This window comes from Protopterus annectens, chromosome 13.part0 (assembly GCF_019279795.1).
Source record: "Protopterus annectens isolate FY-2018-M chromosome 13.part0, PAN1.0, whole genome shotgun sequence".
NCBI classification, from domain to species: Eukaryota; Metazoa; Chordata; order Ceratodontiformes; family Protopteridae; genus Protopterus; species Protopterus annectens.
The window spans coordinates 202,043,157-202,063,296 of record NC_056747.1 but is presented as its reverse complement, the minus strand read 5'-3'; the positions used below and the strand labels follow the sequence as shown (position 1 = coordinate 202,063,296).

At 35.5% G+C, this 20,140-nt stretch overlaps 1 protein-coding gene across 2 annotated transcripts in view; it reads left to right on the top strand.

Annotated features, from left to right (window-relative positions):
• JSRP1 (junctional sarcoplasmic reticulum protein 1) overlaps positions 1-20,140 on the top strand; it is a 602,745-nt gene that overhangs the window by 163,813 nt on the left and 418,792 nt on the right. For both annotated transcript variants that reach the window (XM_044090772.1, XM_044090771.1), the window contains exon 2: positions 13,471-13,530. The gene's annotated coding sequence lies outside the window, so the exon portion shown is untranslated. The remainder of the gene's footprint in view (positions 1-13,470; positions 13,531-20,140) is intronic.

Sequence of the window (20,140 nt, the reverse complement as noted above, 5' to 3'; positions counted from 1 at the left end):
TAGACCATCCCCTACTAATCATAAACGTATGCTACATTCCTTCATAGAAATTACAGAGGACTTTAATGGAATTTCATCTTACAGTGGGAAACTATAATATAGTATTTTTTATGCTCTTGTTTTCAGTTACATGGAGATGGGGAAGTAGTGTTATTAGCTACTGGCAGAGTGAGTAAAGAGACAGGGGAAGGTGGACTATAGGAGTGTAGAATTTTTAGGTGATGAAATTACCTTCTCAACATTGACTACACACTTCAATTTTTGGTTGTAGTAAGGAACAAAAGTTCTTTTGGGTATAGTTTGCTTATGGATCATTATAGCAATTCATTGCATATAAATTAGTTATGACCTTTATATTATTTGTAAAACATGTGGTTGGTCTTTATGATATTTTAAACTCAATCTGACTTACATAAAAAAGGAAATTTCACAACACATCTTTATTATATATATAATATATGATGACTTGAAGTGATATTAAAAATATAACACCAAAAAGTTAAAATGAAACAGTTACATTTGATGTATTTTAATTTGTTTCTTGAATGAGTACATACAATTGTAATGGAAGTATTTTACTTTATAATTGTTTTTTTTGTAGTCACATATACTGCTTAATAATGTTAAAATATGCAACAGCAGATATATTTAGGCGGGGATGAGACGAGTGTTGTTACTAGTTATATGGTCATTTTGGGTGACAGATGTCACTCAAATTAGGAGTTTTTAATTCCGGGGGGGGGGGTTAGAGAGTGTCTGTGTTATTAGTAAATGTTATAAATTTCTGTTAGTAGTTAATATGATGTTCACCAAGTCTTACAAAATTGAATTTGATATAAACATATTTCATTGGATAAAAGTTTTATGTGTTTCATGTGTAAATTATAATTGTATTCCTAATAGTCAATTTCTATTGAGTTATAAAATATGGAAAAAGGGGAAAATTAATCAACAACTGATTCTCATAAACATTAACATTTTATGACATCTTTAAAGTGTACATCATTAAACATTAATGGATTAAATAATCCTAACAAGAGAAGATCTTTGAATAAATATCTTAAACTACATAATTCTCAATTAATATTTCTCCAAGAAACTCATCTACTAACTGAAGATATTACAAAATTGGAATCCAAATCTTACAAACTTTTGATTAGCTCTGAACATACACAAAAAAGAGAGGGTGGCCATACTATGGAAAAATACATTACCTATGCCTAAAATAATTGTCACATACAAAGATAACAAAGGGATGTTATCTTCACTTGTTATAGAATTTAATAAAAAAATTGATTTTAATAAATATATATTGGATTCCTGGCATTGGACTTACAACAGTAAAACAACATATAGAGCATATAGTTCAGTTTTCTAAGGGTAGTATTATTCTTACTGGAGATTTTAACTGTATCTCTGATATAAAAGACTCTAGTACTAATGGTAAAAGGAAAATTCCAGCAATAGCCAAATTATTGAATGAATTCGCAGATTCATACATGATGAAGGATATTAATAATTTTACAGCTGCTAAGTCACTGTTCTGTACATTCTACTCACATATATATCAGTCATATTCAAGAATAGATAGGGTATTAATCTCTAATAACTTAGCTGATTTCTTATTAAACTCAAAAGTGATTTCATGTCCCCGTTCAGACCATAATCCCATAACATTTGATTTTATATTAAACTCCACATTTAATGTTCAGATTAAAAGGATACCAGCTTACATAACTAAACTAAAAGACTTCATTGATTTCTTTACTACAGAAGTACAAAATTTTATTGAACTTTAACACACAGGGAACCTCTGAAGTATACATCTGGGATGATCTAAAAGCTTACCTATATGGTAAAATTATTGATTGGTACAAAAAGAAAATAATTTCATGGGATAAAGACCTTCAAGATATACAAACAAAGTTAGATACTTTATGACTTGATGTTTCAAGAAACACAGACAAAAAAGATAGAATAAATAAAATAAATATTTTAAACAATAAATATATGGAAACTTTAAACCATAAAGTCATGATTAATCTTGAAAAATATAAACTTCTAAATTTTTCTATAGATCCTAGATCTATTTATATATTAGCTAATAAAACTAAAAGATTAAATAAAGTTAATCAAATTAAATAAGTCTATTCTCCAACAAAAAAAAAATGGTATGTGACTTACCAAATATATTAAGTGAGTTTAGAGAATTTTTCTTAAAACTAAATCAACCCAATGATATGATTAAAACTAAATCAACCCAATGATATGATTAATAGTACAAAATATATTCAATCTTTTATAAATAATAATATAAAGAACAGACTATCAGAAACACAAAATTAATAGATAAACAAATATCTTTTAAAGACATAAAAGATAAAATCACTAAACTTGAAATAAAGCTCCTGGTAATGATGGTATCATTAATGAAATCTACAAAATGTTGCCTGCCAAAGCGTTAACTTTGTTACAGTATTCAATATAGCTCAAAATAATAACATTATACCCCCTTCGTGGAAGTATACATTTATTACACCCATACTAAAGCCTGATAAAAAACCTATAAAATGTGCCTCATATAGGCCCATTTTGTTGTTAAATACAGACTATAAAATGTTCATGTCTATTTATGCTGATAGACTCAAAAATGTTTTACCATCCCTGGTAGACATGGATCAGACAGGTTTTATAATTAATAGACCTTCCTATGATAACATCAAAAGAACAATAAATTTAATTGAATCAGTAAAAATCTTAAAGAATAATTTAACTCTTGTTAGTTTATTGGGAATATCTTTTTATCTTACTAAAAGTGTTAAGCTTTTCTAATAGCTTTATTAATCTTATTACTCAATTATATAATGAAAGTCAAGCCTGCATAAAAATAGGTACAAATGTATCCCAGAACATATCCATTGTAAAAGGAACTAGGCAAGGTTGCCCTTTATCACCTATTTTATTCACATTAATTATGGATCCTTGGGCAAACTTAATAAGGGATAACAATAGTATACAAGGTTATAGATGCAGCCTTAATGAAACATCAAAAATCCAAATGTTTGCTGATGATGTATTAATCACTCTTGGTGGTATTAACCCCACCTTACAAGAATTATTCAAAAACATGGATATATTTCTAAAATGTTCTGGTCTTAATTTTAATAACAATAAAACTCAAATTCTTCTAATTGGCTCCAAAAGTTATACAAGATCAATATAAAAAATATATACCTCAATCTCAATGAATAACATATTTAGGTATGATTATAACAACTAATATTAAAGACATGTTACACCTAAATTATAGTAAAAGTATAGCAACCATAGAGACTGTAATAAGTAAATGCAACAAAATATATTTACAATGGATGAAAAACTTTCCATTATAAAATTATCTTGCTTCCAAAAACCTTATACATAAATCAATCTATTTCTAAATCCCCCCTACAAGCTATTTTATTAAAAAAATTAACACACTGATTAAAAGCTTTTTGTGGCATCCGATAAAGCCTAGAATTGCATTGTCTTATCATATGTATAGTTGGAAAAATGAAGGTATATCTTTACCAAATCTAGAAATGTATTCAATTTCATCAGTAATTAAAACAATTGTTTATCTTATAGATGGAGAGTATTTAGCAAAGTAGAAATAAATTATATTAAATTTATCCCAAAATACCAAAAATAAAGGTAATAACCATCTATCAAAGTTAGTAAATAATTCATTTATATGGAATTTGAGATTACTTTTCCAATTATTCCACTCAAATGTTTAAATCTACTTATGTAACTTTAATTCTAAAGGTCTTTAAAAACTATGTATTTGGTTTAGAATCTTTGAGAATTGGTTGTTTCTCGTCTTCCCTATTGCCTATACACAATGGATAATTCCCTCTACAGACTATTCTAAAATGTTACTGTTTAAGCAAAAACAATTAATGCTTTGACATGAAATTATACATAAAAATGAGGCAAAATCTATTAATGCTCTTGTAGATGAATATAATCTTAACACTTTACTTTGGTCAGATTTGCAAGAGTTTAGAAAATATATTTTAGATAAACTAGTTTTAACCACCTCAAATGCTAAGAATTCAATACCCAAACTTATTCAATATTTGCTTTTATATACTCATAATACTTTACCAGTTAAAATAGTATATCATATATTTATAGAGCAATTAAACAAGATCTAGATGTATATTCAGACTGTTGGAATTCATTTTCTGTAATCAATAATTTTATTCCCTCAGACAAAGAGAAACTTAATTTTCTTCAGTCAGCAAGCAAAACCACTTCTCTTAAATGGAGAATCTTCACATGGAGATTTTTACATAAATCTTTTCTCACTCCACAGAAAATGAGTAAGATAACTAAACAAGATATTGTTTGCTGGAGATGTAATACAGAAACAAACACTGATTGGAACCATATATTTTATGACTGTGCATTATTAAAGACATTTTGGGAAGAAGTTAACATTTTTTTACAGGAAATTTTTAAAGACAATTTTGTGCTTACAAAATCACTTGTATTACTCAACACAACTGTTCCAGACTCTATAAATAAAAGCAAATATTCTTTGCTCTGCTCTATACTTGTCCATTGCCAGGAAAACAATTACAAAAAAACTGGAAATCCTCATCTGTTCCTTCATCTAAAGAGTTTAAAGGTCTTCTCTTGGAAATATCTAAGCTAGAAATGTTGCCTATTAAATCTAAATCTACGAGGAATACAAATTTACATTACAAATGGGAAAATATGCATGAATTATTAGTTAAAGAACTGGATAAATGGTTAATGCAGTAATCTTTCTTTTTATCCTTTTTCCCTTATCTTTATTTTTTTCTGCAAAAATATTAACTTAACTGATCTTGTTGTTTGCTATATAGTGAACATCTTTGTATATAGTTTTCTGTGCTATTATAGTTATTGTATTAATATTTTCTCTTTTTAAATATTGCACTTTAAAAAATCAATTTGTTCAATCTTTTCCAAATTATTTGTTCATTACAATATTGTTTTCAATAGAGCTGTTTAAAAAAAACTTTTACAGATGATATACGAATGTCATTTGGTCTTGATAAATGTGCAAAAGCAACCTTTGAAGCAAGAAAGCTGCATCACAAAGAAAACATCAGTTTGGGACAGGAATGTGATATAAAAGAACTTGAGTAAGAGGGCATGTATAAATATTTGGGAATTGATGAAGGATCAACAATAAAACATGAGCAAGTGCAAATAAAACTTAGTAAGGAATGTTTTAGAATACTTAAATTAATACTGAAAACAACATTGACATGTAGGAACAAAGTCCAAGCTATAAACCAACTTGCTCTTCCTGTCCTAACTTACAGTTTTTGGAGTGATTGACTGGCCCCAAAAGGTGTTAGGTTGTACAAGAAAACAAGAAAGATCCTTCATGCTCGTCAAATGATTTATAAAAATCAGTGCATACCAAGACTATATATTCTCTATTCTAAACGAGGTGTGGGCCTCCTCAAAATTGATAACATGTATAGATCTACAATCATTGGACTGCATACATATCTGCTGACCTCACAAGACCCAAATATAGTGAAAGTTTTGAAACATGAGGAGAATAAGTCTAAGATGACTTCCCTGCTTAGTTTAGTAGAAGCATATCAGCCTCAAGTGTAAATGGAAATCAAACCAGAAGTAGCTAAAAATCAGGCAGCAACTGAATGTGCCAAAAAACAAAACAAAGATTATAAGGTGAGGATCAGTTGAGAAGGCACAATATGTGCAATATGCATAAATATGGTTTCAGATATAGAAAACTGTTGGAACAACTTCATGTTGATCAGGATCAAATGCAGGAGTGGTTAAGGAGAGGTGAATTTAAACCAAAAGATCAAAGGTTACTGGTTTACAAAGTCCATTGAATATGTGGGAAAAACAGACAAATGTAGGTTTTGTAAAACAGAATTGGAAACAGTCGTACATTTTGCTGCTGGTTGTGATATACTAAAGGCAGAAGGGCTGTATACTGAAAGGCATAATAATGTGGCAAGACTGTTGCATTGAGGATTGTGCAAACATAATATTGAAGTAGCTGAAAAACACTGCAAACATGAGCTGCAAAGCATTATAGAAAATTATGAAGTTTATATCACATGGGATCACCCATTACCAATAGTTCAAAACTAGATAAGAAAAACAGATGTAGTAGTCCATGAAAAGAAGACTAAAGTAGCATTCATCACTGAAATTGCTAAACCCATTGTCTTACGTATAGAGAGACACCAAGTCATAAAATACTAGGATTTGCAGGCAGAAACTAGGGCAATGTGGAAGAAGGATACTCAGGCAGTTCCAATAGTAGTAGGAGCAACGGGTCTTATAAAATAGAATTTACAATCGTACTTAGATATGTTACTGATCTATCTAACTTCTTACAAATTGTAGAATGAGCCTTAACTGGGCACATTGTAGGCTCTCTGAAGAGCACTTCTGGCTAACATCAAATATGGAAACTATACTAATTTCATGAACTTTAATCATACTTTGACTTTGGAATGGGGTTCATTCCTGTCATGGTATTAGAAACCACAAAAGACTTGGAGAAATTAAAAAAACAGAAAAGAAAGCAAACCATATTAACATTTTCCCATTTAAATACATTATATATTACCTATATTCTCTTTCTTTATAACAACTGCCATTCTGTCCAACATTACATAAATTGCTCAATTCCTGCCTTCCCTCAAGCCTCACTCCTTCTCCTGAGCATTATTCTGCATGTGTTGTTCCACCGTATTCCAATATTTCTATTTTATTTGTTCCTTCCCTTTTCTAAAGATCCCTTTCCAGTTCCAATTTTGTATCTGTGTTATAGTATTCAGTACTTCAAATGCAGTTGTTTAGACTTTGATTTTCTAGTAATTGTTTTTTTGGAACCCAAGAGAATTAAGCTTAATAAGGCCTTACTATGTCTAGGCAATTCAAATACTGTATCCCAGCTCAAAAGAATCATTTGTGCTTCCAGTATTTCTGACAGAGTACTGTGTAGTGAATTTCTAAAATCTGCCATCTCATTACAGTTCTAACCATTTGTCCTCTCATGGCTCCCTTGTAAATTGATTTTCCAGTCTCTTTTCCCAATCTTTTCTAATCTTCTCTGATTGATTCTGATAGTTATCATCCAATATTTTATATGCCCTACTAATTATCCCTTTTTTTTAAAAGCAGCTCCTGTTGTATATTTGACTAAGAAGTCTACCAGAACAAGAGTTTCACGTAGGGCTCCTCTATCCCTTTGTCTTTACTTAGTCACTGATATAAGTCCCTTTCAGGGAAGCCAGTCTGTAACCTGCAATCTAGACTTGTTCTTGGCCTCACCCCCTTTTGTTATATGTCCTGTCTAGATTATTTGCTCCCAATACCTTGGTTGCTTTGCCAGGTTTCTCAAGTAAATTCCAGCCCTCTCTTGCCTGTTTTCTATACCTCTACTTATCCCTATTAGCAAAAATCTCCTTTCTCCATTTCTGTGTTGGCTTACTTCTTAAAATACATTCTGAAACTTTATGAATATAATATTCTATATGGTTGTTGCTATTTTCCTTAAAGATTTTCATCCAAAATCCCACTCTCTCCTTATTTCTTGAACACCCTGCTGCTTCATCATCAATCTTTTCCACTTTGAATTATAACCTTCTGCTTGTAGTTTTTATAGATGTGTATGTATGTGTGTGTTTGTGTGTGTGTGTGTGTGTGTGTGTGTGTGTGTGTGTGTGTGTGTGTGTGTGTGTGTGTGTGTATGTATGTATGTATATATATATATATATATATATATATATATATATATGTATATATATATATATATATATATATATATATATATATATATATATATCTGTACACAGATACATATATATATGTATGTGGATTCACTTCAGAAGACTGAAAACCCCACAATGTTGAATCGCATAAGACTGACACCAAAATCCTGAAAACTCAAAATCCTGAAAATTCAAAATCTTGAATCCCTGAAAACACATAGTTTACAAACACTGGCTTCAGAGGTTCTGTAGAAGCCAGACAGTGGTCTAGGTGAAAACGCTTAACCTTTGTATTGTTCGCTATCATTGTTTACTTTGTGGTTTTAATTGGATTTTATTTCTGGCATTAAACTATGTTTGACATTAATCTACTGTCCTGCCTGGCCTGGAGTTCCTGTTTACTTTTTATAAACAAGACAAAGCATTTTACTTTCCACCAAGTATGAGTAGGGGGGGAGGCCCCTAAACCCTCCATGTGGATGGATGTGCCCCCACACCCCCTGCTACTTAAATATATTGACTCCGAGATTGCAGTCCACAGAAAAAAATGGCAAATGTACCATTACATGTTCCATGACTGCCTGTTGTAAGCTTAGTAATGTTCCCTTCTAACTTGCTATACTACAACATAACTCATGTTAGTGTAGTGAAGTGCAAGCTCGGAGTTGGTATATTTAAGTAGCAGGGGGTGTGGCCTGCTTATACTTGGTGGAAAGTAATATGCTTTGTCTTGTCTTTGTTTCTCTGTGTCCTTGTACTGGAATATAGTCAGTGTTTGTATCCTGTGTGTTTTCAGTCTTTTGGGATTCAGGATTTTGAATTTTCAGGAATTTGAGTTTTCAGGATTTTGGGTGTCAGTTTTATGAAATTTGAGATTGTGGGTTTTCAGTCTTCTGACGTGAATCCATATATATATATATATATATATATATATATATAGTTTACTATCATTTGTGTGACTGACATTCTGTCGGCAGTTATGCTGACAAAAATCAGAATGTCGTGCACAAAATGTAAAGTGTATTAGATAGTTGAACACTATTCGCATAAGTGTGTTTGACTATATGTATGGAGATCGCGGTACAGTGGGGATTGGAAAATCATCCATATCCCCACTGTAGTGCGATCTCGGAATTGGGATATATTAGTAGCAGGGGGTATGGGGCTTGATATGTCATATAGGAGTTTGATTTACATCAGCTCCAATATGGCTATCACGTAACATTTTTGGCAACAGTGTCGACTTAGATGTCTTGATCATTTGGGGCGACATTGTACATCTGAAAAGTTTAGTTTCGGTTTAACTTTTTGTTATTTCGAACGGCAAATGTTTTGCCATTCGAAATAATGATAGTAAACCTATACATATATAGTTTGAGCCAATGGCTCAATATCTTTGGAAGCCTGGGGAGAAAAGCTCGACTCAGTTTCAGAAACATTTAAATAGCAGTTGAGTAATTATATACAAGGGGAGAAAGTCCTACAGCAGATTAAATATTTTACAATGAGATGGGGAGAAAGGCTCCACAAATCCACACACAAAAACATTTTACAGTAGCTGAATACTAATTATATAGAAGTGAAGAAAATAACCACAACAGCTAAAAACACAAGCAGATTGAAGTATATTTACAGAAATATTAAGAATACAGTATGTACCGCAAGTACCAAGACGCACTTCAGAAGTGGGTAACCTTTGTTCAGCAAACTAGTACATAGTCATTCAAAATATTGACTGTATTTCTAATAATGTATGGAGGTGAAAATAATATAGTGTTCTGCTACCAAAATAGACAGGGGAATAGAATGAGATGAGGTGAGAGAGGAAAATAAACAGTAGTAAGTGTTGGCTGAAGAAGTAGAAGAGCATACATTAGTAGTATGGTATCATTAGTAGTGTTGTATCTTACTATCCATAACCAACAGCTTCCAGTTTCTTAGTTTTTATATGATCTTTTGTTTAGTGTGTTCTCACATGTCCTTGGCTGTCATAACAGAAGCTTTTTAATCCATACTCTTAATTTCTTCATCTTATTGTGCATACATTCATAGGCAGATTATAGATTATCAGTTTGCAGATTATTACAAGTTTAGCTAATATCCAGAGGTCAGAATCAAACTTCATACCTTGTATCTATGAAGGTAAGACCTTAACCATTATGCCAACCCTACCCCTGTGTCCCCATAAATATGAATATTGCTGAGCCAATTCATGTGTGGGTACATAATTTACTGCTATAGCCTTTAGTTTATCTTCTGTAATTTTATATCCCAAAAAGACTTGAAACTGTCTTAAAATGTCCCGCAACACTGAGATGTCCTTTTATGGATTTATCAAGTACAGAATAATATCATCTGCAAATATAACCAGCGTTTCTTGATTACTGCACCAATTATATCCTTGAAATCCTGAGTCACTTATTTTCTTTGCCAATGGTTCTAAATATAAAGCAAATATCAAAGGGGAAAGAGGACGCCCCAGCCGGGTTACTCTCTTCCAAATAATGTATCACAGAAGAACCCTTCCACCTTTACTCATGCCTCTGATCCTTCATATATCTTCCAAATTAACCTTATTATTGTATCAGGGAATGATACTGCGGTGGTGGTGCTGCGGTAGCGTTGTCGTCTCACAGTTAGACGTTGCCCATTCGATTCTCAGTTAGAGCGTCTTCTGTGTGGCGACATGCGTGAATGGGCGTTCCTTCATTGAAGGTTGTGCATTAGGCCCAGCAAGCTAGCACGTAAAAATCTACTGCCAATCATTAGCGGACCGGATTTCCGCTGTGGCAACCCCTAACCGGGAAAAGCCGAAAGACACAACAAGAACAACATTGTATCAGGGAATGCATATGCTTCCATTACCCAATTCATAAATGCCCGGCATAATATGTTGAATACATTCTCTGCATCAAGACCCACCACCAACAACAGTGGTATTTTCTTACATTCTGCTTCCCTCTGGATCATTATTGTTCTATTAATGTTGTCAAATGTTTAACTCTCCTCCATAAACTACATTAATCCATATCTATCAATTTTGGCTTCACCTTTGCCATTCTTTTAACTAGTATAAACATAAATACTTTATAATCATGGTTTAAAATTGAAATGGGCCTATATAAAACTGAGTCTGACAGGTGTTTACCCTCTTTGGGTAGTGCATTCACCAGAGATTTCTTCCAAATGATATTGGTTCTCTTCCTTTAAAAATACTATTAAACACAATTCTCCAGATCTTTATCACTTTCTTCACTCCTGACTTCCAAATTTCTGTAGGAATACCATCTGTTCCCAGAGACTTCCCTGCATATTGATTATACATCACCATTTTTATCTCATCTTTTCCTGTCTTAAGTATTAGTTACTGAGCCTCATCTTCCTTTAACCTTGGCATAATTAAGTCTTCCATAAATATTTTGTTTTGTGTGCTTTCTTGGTTTCCACATTCATCTGCTTTGTACAAATTTCATAAAATTTCCAGAATATCTGTAATACCTGTATAGGATATCTGATTATTTTCCTTGTCATAGGCACCCTAAGTTTTGCTAGAATCCTTTCAACTTTCACTTGCCTAAGTCAGTGTGCTAAAAGTTTTTCTGCTCTGGAGTTGCTACCAAATACAGTGGCTGAACAGCAGTCCTTCTAAGCACATAAATATTATCCATACAATCCCTTTTTTTACTCTTTAGCACTCTGCAGTTGCTCCTCTTCTTGTTCTGTGAGGTTCCTCTTATTCTGAAATACTTTAACCTGTCCCAGCCCCTCTAAATAATTTGTATTACTTCTAATTCATAAATCTTTCTCTTTTATGTCTACCATATTTTTAAACTGCATTTTCATTTTATCCCACTCACTAGCTATACCTTCTGAAGAAATTTCTCTTTTCCCTAATAACTCTTCACTACCCACTTCTTAAATTACTCTCACTGTAACAGGTAGATGGGAAAGTGCCAATGTTTCATTCTTAATTCATTACCCTGCATTTTTATCTTAGTTTATATCTGTGGTGCATGATCTGAAATAGTTATTGGATATATGTTGAAGTTTTCATTTAATGCACATGCTCCTATGAAATATAAATATTATCCAGTCTAGTCCTGTTATTTTATTTCAGGGAATAATATGTAAATTTGTCTGAGTTCCTACTACTGAATTCATGTCTTCCTTACCAAATATTTTCATAAATTTCTTCTGAAGCGTACCCTGTTTTGCTATATTTTACCTTCTAGGTCCCCCTGCTATATTTATTGCAAATCAAGTTCCAGCCCCAACCTATAAGTGACATTCCCTGCTGAAAGTTGATTATTTCTCCCCAAAGAACCATAATAGCATTTTTTGTGGAATATAAATACATGCCAGAGTAATCTGCCTCCCTTGCCACTAGCCCCTTGCTACCACAATTCTACCATTATTGTCTTTTTTTTCCTCTTCTATCAGTATTGTAGCCCCTCCAGCAGTTAGTATTACTCCTGTTTTCGTTTGTCACTGATATTCTGCTGAATATCCATCCTGAAATCTTATTTTTTTTGCCAAATTCACAAACTCATTTCTTTCCAAATGTGTCTCCTGCAGCATTGCTATTTGTATTCAACATTTATTAATATAATTCAGTACTTTTTCCTTTTTGTCTATACCTGTAAGACCATTTACATTGAAAGCTATTAAGGATAGAGTAGTCATTATGATAAAGACACTATTGTTTCTACCTATTATATATGACAGCTTTTTTGAATGGTTATTTCCAACTTTTGTCTTACATGTACACACTAATGTTTGTCAGGCTGATCTTTTATACAATTGTTTCTTCTTATTTCCATTTCAACTTACATCATATTTTCAAGATTTTCTGCCTTAATTAAAAACCTCAAACAAAAAGCTAAATACATTTTCAGAATACCACCATCCCCTTTAGTAAGAATCTATATAACATAATAATGTAATTTTAAAAGAATAAGCAGGCTGTTTGTATTGAATAAACTTTTAAATTTCAGTTATGAAACATAATTTTAACATTGCAACTTAAGATTATCTAAATTTGTCTTTGTAAGCAAGACTAACATATTTCCTTACTTTCATGACATCAGAATGAGCCTTAGTGGTGGATTAACTAATTTTATGATGTGTAGGCATATAAGCATGTAGTAGTTCCCTACAGAATTACAGGGTAGTATGTACTTTTTTCATATTATACCCCATTTTTGAGAATGTCGAAGGCAGCATATTGGCACCCATGTGAGAGATTCAAATTTTCTGTTTGTTACTACTAAAGAGAAACAGCACATGATCATGTATTAGATCTTGATCTATTTTATGAAAAGCAATTTTAAACAGCTTCATATAAGAAAGGAAAAAACCCATAAATTCTAAAGGTAGCAGGATTACTTGGCAGTGCTGCAGATCGAAGTGTTGTCAGTGGGAGGCAGTATGATTGGTTCTGCTCATTTACAGCTATTTATTTATTTTACATCTGTAAGCTTTTAGGGTATACCACTGTTTGAGTAAGATGTATGATGTAAACTATGGTTGCCTGTTTACACAGTAGGTTATCACCAGTATGTTAGGCCTTTGACCATGCAAAACAAAGTTATTTTGACTCTAATTGTAAATTTGAAGTTACTTGACTGCATCTGATTCTATGTTTTTTTTTTGTTTTTTTTTACAGTATACTGCTATGGATGGCGAAGGGGACACTGACACAAATCTGTAATTTCCATTTGTTAAGGTAAGTCATATTGCCTTATAGGCAGAGCTGCAGCTGTCACATTGTAGGCCTGATCTGTCTGCAGAATTCATTTAAGAGTTGAACATCCACTGCTTTTTGCTATGCTGTTTGTCCTGCTTCAGATTAAGCCAGGTTAGTGTCAGTTACTTAACCTTAGAGAGACATGAGAAGAATGGAGAACAAGAAGACCTCCTTCATGTTTTTATTGAATCCTGTTAAGGTTGTGAGGGAGTAGATGCCAATCTCAGCACCCAGGGGATGTAAGACAGAGAACCTGTCCTTGGCAGAATGCCCGAGACAGGTTCTCTGCCTTATATCTCCTGGATGCTGAGATTGGCAGAGAACCTGTCCCGGGCAGAGTGCCATTCCTTCACAGGGCACACACACCATAGTCAGAAGTAATGCAATAAATGGAAGTATAAACATCAACTTTCCTCCTTCCTGCTGTAACACTGTGTACATACACCAGTCATCTAGCCAGTCATTTCATTATCCTATGTGACTGGTCTGTCTAGCCTTTTCTCCTTTGGCTTATAAACATCTTAAAATTCATCAAGAAAGTCATTCTTTTTCCATAGAGGGGCCGCTGCAGCCATCTTTAAGACCTGTGGGCAATAAATTTAATCAGCCTTGTAAGCTGGTTCTTTTCTGTGGCGATATTTTACTTGAGGGCCTCACCAGATGCGCAGTAGCAAGCCCCGCCCAAAACCCACCCCTGTGATATGTCATTCATGAATATGCATTCCCTCCAAATGTACCATCGGATGTCAAACAAAGAAAACAAGCGCACTGACATGTAATATAACAATAAATAAAACAGTAAAACATTACCAACTTCAGTTGGTAACATGGAAGATAAGGGAATGCAGTTTAATAATACCCGTGCACTTCAGCATGCAGTAATCGCAGTTTAATAACTAGTTTGAAATCAGTGTGTATCACCCACTGAACTCATTGGCTTCCCTCCAGAGTCTAGCAGGCAGGTTATTCAAGCATTTCATATACACATTCATATGAAAAATAATAGTTTACATTCATGTAATTTTATTTTGTAATTTTAAAGGAAAAGTTTTTATATACATTTATGTATGTTATGTACTGTCAAGAGTTTTCCCCTGGGGCCTCTTGGCAACAGAGTTTGCGCAGTCAGACTTTCCCAGTCATCTAACTATAAAAAAATAAAAAATTCTGATTACAGAGGAAGAGGTGCATCAAGCCTTGCACATGTTGCAGTGAAAGCTACTATGTGTGAATTTACAGTATATAGTCGCGGGCTTGCATTTTTTCCACTTTTGCTGAACAGACGGAGGAGTAATGAATTGTATTATTGATCTATAATGAGCCTGCTATTGTGTTTGCAATACATGAATTGTATTATTGATCTATAATGAGCCTGCTATTGTGTTTGTTTTAAACTGGGCAGTCACTTGGTACTCAAACAAACCTAGTGGCTGTCTATTAGATTTCTCATTATTCCTTCTGGTTTGTGTCACATTGCTGTTTTACCTCATTAGCCTGAGAACAAGTGAGTAGGGAAGGGGAGAGGCAGCAGCCTTAGGATAACTAATTAAGTTACTGCTTTCAAATTCAACTGGGGTTAACCAAGAGGAAGGTTGGAAACAGTACTGAGTTTTTATGTGTAAATTGCCACTCGTGATTTCCAAAAATTCTGAGTGCTAGGCCAGTTGTCATTTTGGTTTAGAACAGCTTTCAACACCTGTTAAAGGATATGCTCTAGTCCGGTTCCCAGGCTAATGAGATGTCAGTGCTAAAGATAACTGTTTAATATATTTTTTGTAATAGCATGCTGAAGGAGTCATCCCAAAAATATGTATGCACGCGTGATTACTTGAAGGCTAATTACATATGCAGACTGGGTTGTCACTCAATTCGTGACACGCCCACTTCTGCACAAAACGAAATGGTGAGGCCCTCAAGTAAAATATTGCCTTTTCTGTTTACTATCGAGCAGATGATGCATACTCATGCCTTATAGAGTGCCAGGTCAGTATCTGCCTAGTCTGTACGTATTGTTGTGTGCTGAGTCAGCACAGTAACATAAGAATTTGGAAGAGTAAGATCATCTGATCGTGGCTCATCTCATCACAAAAGGATTCTCATCCAGAAAAAAAGAGGTCATTGTTCCCCTCTACTCATCACTCATTAGACCCATTATAGAGTACAACGCCCCTTTTGGTATGTACCTCACAAGACATCTACAACAACTGGAAAGACCACAGAAATACCTCACAAGGAGGATTACTGGCCTCAAACAGATGCCCTATGCAGACCGTCTAAAAAAACTACAGCTTTACTCCATCGCATATCGCCTACTCAGGGGCGATCTCTGCCTAACATACAAAGCTATGTCAAACCCAGAGCTGTTGGACATGCTCCACTTAAAGAAATCCCAATCCCTCTGAGCTACACGCTCTAGGGACCTTAACCTTGTCACCACAATAAACAGAACATGCTGGAGGGATAGATTCCTGTCCTAGAGACTTCCCATACTCTGGAACAGACTACCTATGTCAAACAGAGCTCCTCATTAGCACTCTTCAAAAAAATCTTGATGATTGGATGGGAAATGGGAAATTCACCCCAGGGATCACTTCTGTGACTCTGCTCGACAGGGGCACAGGAAAATAATTTTCATGGGTGGCGAAAGCCAGGGTACATTTTTTGGCTAGGCTTGTATGGGCCCTAGGGCCGATAGCCTAGTACCTACCTATGAACCTATGAACCTATAATCTTTTAAAGTTCTTCCGAGAACTGCTACTAGCTCCTATGCAGTTCCCTTCACCCTCTTTCTTGCCTGTTCTAGGCATTCTTGAAACCCCCTGTGTTAACTTGCACTACTGTTCTGTCCTTCACAGTCTGTTTCAGACCCCCTCATGCAGATAAATACAAACTGATAAAGAAACTTTCCTTTGCATATGTCTTTAAGTCAGCGTGTGTTATGTAGGACTTGCCAGCCAGTTTTTCACTCTGTATTAAAAAGTCAGTTGAAATTGTGGTTTAAGGTGGTGTGCCACCAAGAATTGTATAATAATAATAATAATAATTTTATTATTATTATTATTATTATTATTATTATTATTATTATTATTATTATTATTATTATATAGGCTTGGTACCCAGACCACAGCTCATGGGTTGATGTTAAAAGTGTGTATTTATTTTGTGTTTAGTAGATCAAGCATGATGTTCATCGTGTTTCACTGTTGCAGTCATTACATTTGGGTAATCTGCTGGCAGGTTGCCCTCAGTCTGCCTGATTAACAAAGTATTGGGTCCTGCGTCGGTTGCTATTCCTTCTTCCATGATGTCAGGTCATCAGGGGTATAAAACATGCAGCTGACACTATTACCCCAGTCTTTCTTGCTGTGCGGTGCCTAAAGCAGAAGCGGTTCACAAGTGCTAGTCAGTCGACTCCTGAAATTTTTGTTTCCGAGTTTCAGAACCAAATCTTCAACTAAAAGCTAAGTACCCCATTGGGGAAACTTTTTCTTGATCCTTACCGATGTCAGTAAAAGTTAATAATTTTATTACTTGTGGGAAGCAAATACCTCATAAGGATTTTCATTTGTACTGTATTCCTTGCCACGGCCCTGCCCATGATATACCTTGCTGTTGGTTTTGTGCTTAATTTAATCAGAGCACTATCCGTCGTCGGTACATTTTTGCTTCTAAATATTTCGGCTCTCGGTTTAATTATCCAGAAATGACGTTGGTTAGCCATCCGACTACCGGAATACTGAAAAAATGCAAAGAAAAAGACAGAGACAGGCCGTTGAGGTCCAAAACTGCCGACGACGCTTCTCCTAAGCCAGTCGCCAGTTCGCCGGTACTCAGTGAGGTGCTTTCACATCCCCTGATACCCGCTGTTTCTGATTCGCAGGCCTCTACTGAGACCCATTCGAAGTCCGGTATGCTGCGAGATGGCTTCACATATGGAACCCGCCAATGTCTCTACCTTGGATGGATCCGGAGCCACTGAGCAGGCACCGGCTTCTGAGTGTGTATTCAGGCCTACAGACTTGCATATTAAACCGACTCCAACTTCAGTACTAAGGCCTAATTCTCGATCTATGTCTAAAAAAACGATGCCCAGGCCACATGTTCAGGCCCCTATGCCTAAAAAACAAATGATCAAAATGGCTGAAGATTTAATTACTCTAATCAGGGGTAGTCAACCCCCCCCCCCAAGAGCCCTAGGATTAAACTTGACTATGAATCTTCTGAACAGGACTCTGTTTCTTCTGACTCTTCTAATGATCTGGATTTGTCCATACCTACTTTTAAGGACTCTAATGCAGAGGATTTCATTCCCTCTGCCTCTCCGCCTGAGGATTTCTCTTTTGGGGAAACTTTACATACCTTAAGGGAGCACTTCCACTGGGAATGTTAGGATTTCTCTGAATCCAGAAAGAGGCTTAGGGATTTCCTTCTTCTTCCTCAACATAGGCCTTTGGCTATACCTCCTGTACTAGACATTGTTGATGATGTGTTATCGGAATCCAATATGACCCCTGATTCCTTGCCTCCAGCCCCTTGCAAACCAGACAGGTACTACAGGGTTCCTGAGTCCCACAAATTCCTTTTCAAGAATCCTGATGCGGACCCTGAAACCATTTCTCAGGGGCCCAAGGGCATTAAGGCTTCTACTGCTAAAAATCCTACCCCCTCTGATAGAGACTCCAGGGCGCTGGATAGATGGGGTAAAAAGATTTATACTTCTGCAACCTTAGCAATCAGGGCTTTAAGCTGTCAATTCCATATGCTAAGATATCAACAGCATATCATGGGACTGCTTAAACAGAAAATGATGTTGATTTCTGACTGTGTGGAGAATAAAGATTTACAGGATTTATTGCATTCAGCTGAACAAGTTGGCAAACATACTTTGCAATGGGGTTTTGATTCTTTAGAGGCCTCTTGCAGGGCTGCTGTTACTGGGTCTGTGTTTAGAAGGCATGCTTGGCTTAAGGAGCAATCTCTGCCTGATCATGTTAAAGCAAAACTTTTGGATGCTCCTTTACAGCAGGACCGCCTGTTTGGCAATAAGGCTGAAGAAGTTCTAAAAAAGATAGACGATAAAGCTAAATGTATGCAAACTGTTAAAGATTTCTTACAAGTACAACCTCCTAGATTTAGTAGGCACTGGCCTACTAAGAACTGGTCCTTTCCAGCTCCTTCCAGAGCCACTCCAACCAAACCCAGACATTCCAAAATCACCAGGTTTCAATCCCAAGGGACTTTCAGAACTAAGAAATGGGGTGCTTCCACTTCCAAATCTGGAAACAACAAGGCGCCACCCTATGGTAAACAGTCTCAATGACTTCCCTTTAAAATTAACAAGCACTTACCTCTTAGCCGCCCCTTTGGGGGGAAACTGACTCTTCATTCAAGCAACTGGCAACTTATAACCCAGGACAAATGGGTTTTAAATATAGTGTTCCAGGGATACATATTTCATTTCCACACGCTGCAACTCCAAATGGGTGGCCAGACCTGTCCCCAAATTACTGGGCAGAGGCTCAGAAACAAGTACTTTCCCTCCTAAACATGGGGGCTACTCAACTAGTACCAGAAGAGGAAAAGGGACAAGGTTTCTATTCCAGACATTTCCTGGTACCCAGAAAAGACAAATTATGGCATCCAGTTCTGGACCTGTCTACTCGAAACACCTTTCTGGACATTCCAAAATTCAAGATGCTGACTGTTCACCAGTTACTTCCTATGCTAGACAAGGATGCCTGGTTGGCAACTCTAGATTTAAAAGAGGCTTACCTGCATATCCCAGTCTGATGAAATCTGCTTAGGGCAGATGAAAGCGCTCAATCTGGTGGATTTATTGGTGTAATAAAGACTGAAGGTTTGTTCGAACGGAGTCCGTTTTCATTCATGGTTGCAGTTTCGATTTTTTCATACCAGTCAGGGAATCTTGCAGAAGATACCCACGCTTCAAAGCAGGCTGCATACATCATCAGTTCTCTGCACTGCCCTTTGGCTTGTCTACTGCGCCCAGGGTATTCACAAAGAGCCTGGCTCCAGTAATTGCATTTTGCAGGCAAAGAAATATTCAAATATATCCATACCTGGACGATTGTCTAATTCAGGCAGAAAACCAGGCCATTCTTCTAAAACATGTGGCGTTTGTAAAAAGAGTTCTAACCTGTCTAGGGTACACCATAAACAAAAAGAAATCTCAACTGGTGCCCTCTCAAAAAATTACATTCCTGGGTGCAAGCTTGAATACAGCTGCCCAGATGGCTTTCCTTACGCCAGAAAAACAAATTCATTTGGTGACTTACTTCAAACAGGTGACCACAAAAACCCTGCTATCTGCAAGGCAAATGCTCCAAGCCTTTGGGTTCATGGCCTCCTGCATTCTTCTAATTCCATATGCAAGACTGCATATGAGGAAACTTCAGTGGTACTTAAAAAGTTTATGGAGTCAACATTGTCACAGCCTGGAAACAATGATTCCTATCATACCTTGCCTGCTCCTAGAGTTCCTATGGTGGGCAGAGGCCTGCCACCAAAACAAGGGACTGCCATTCACACCACCCCCTGCCACCCAAACCCTAACTATAGATGCATCAGA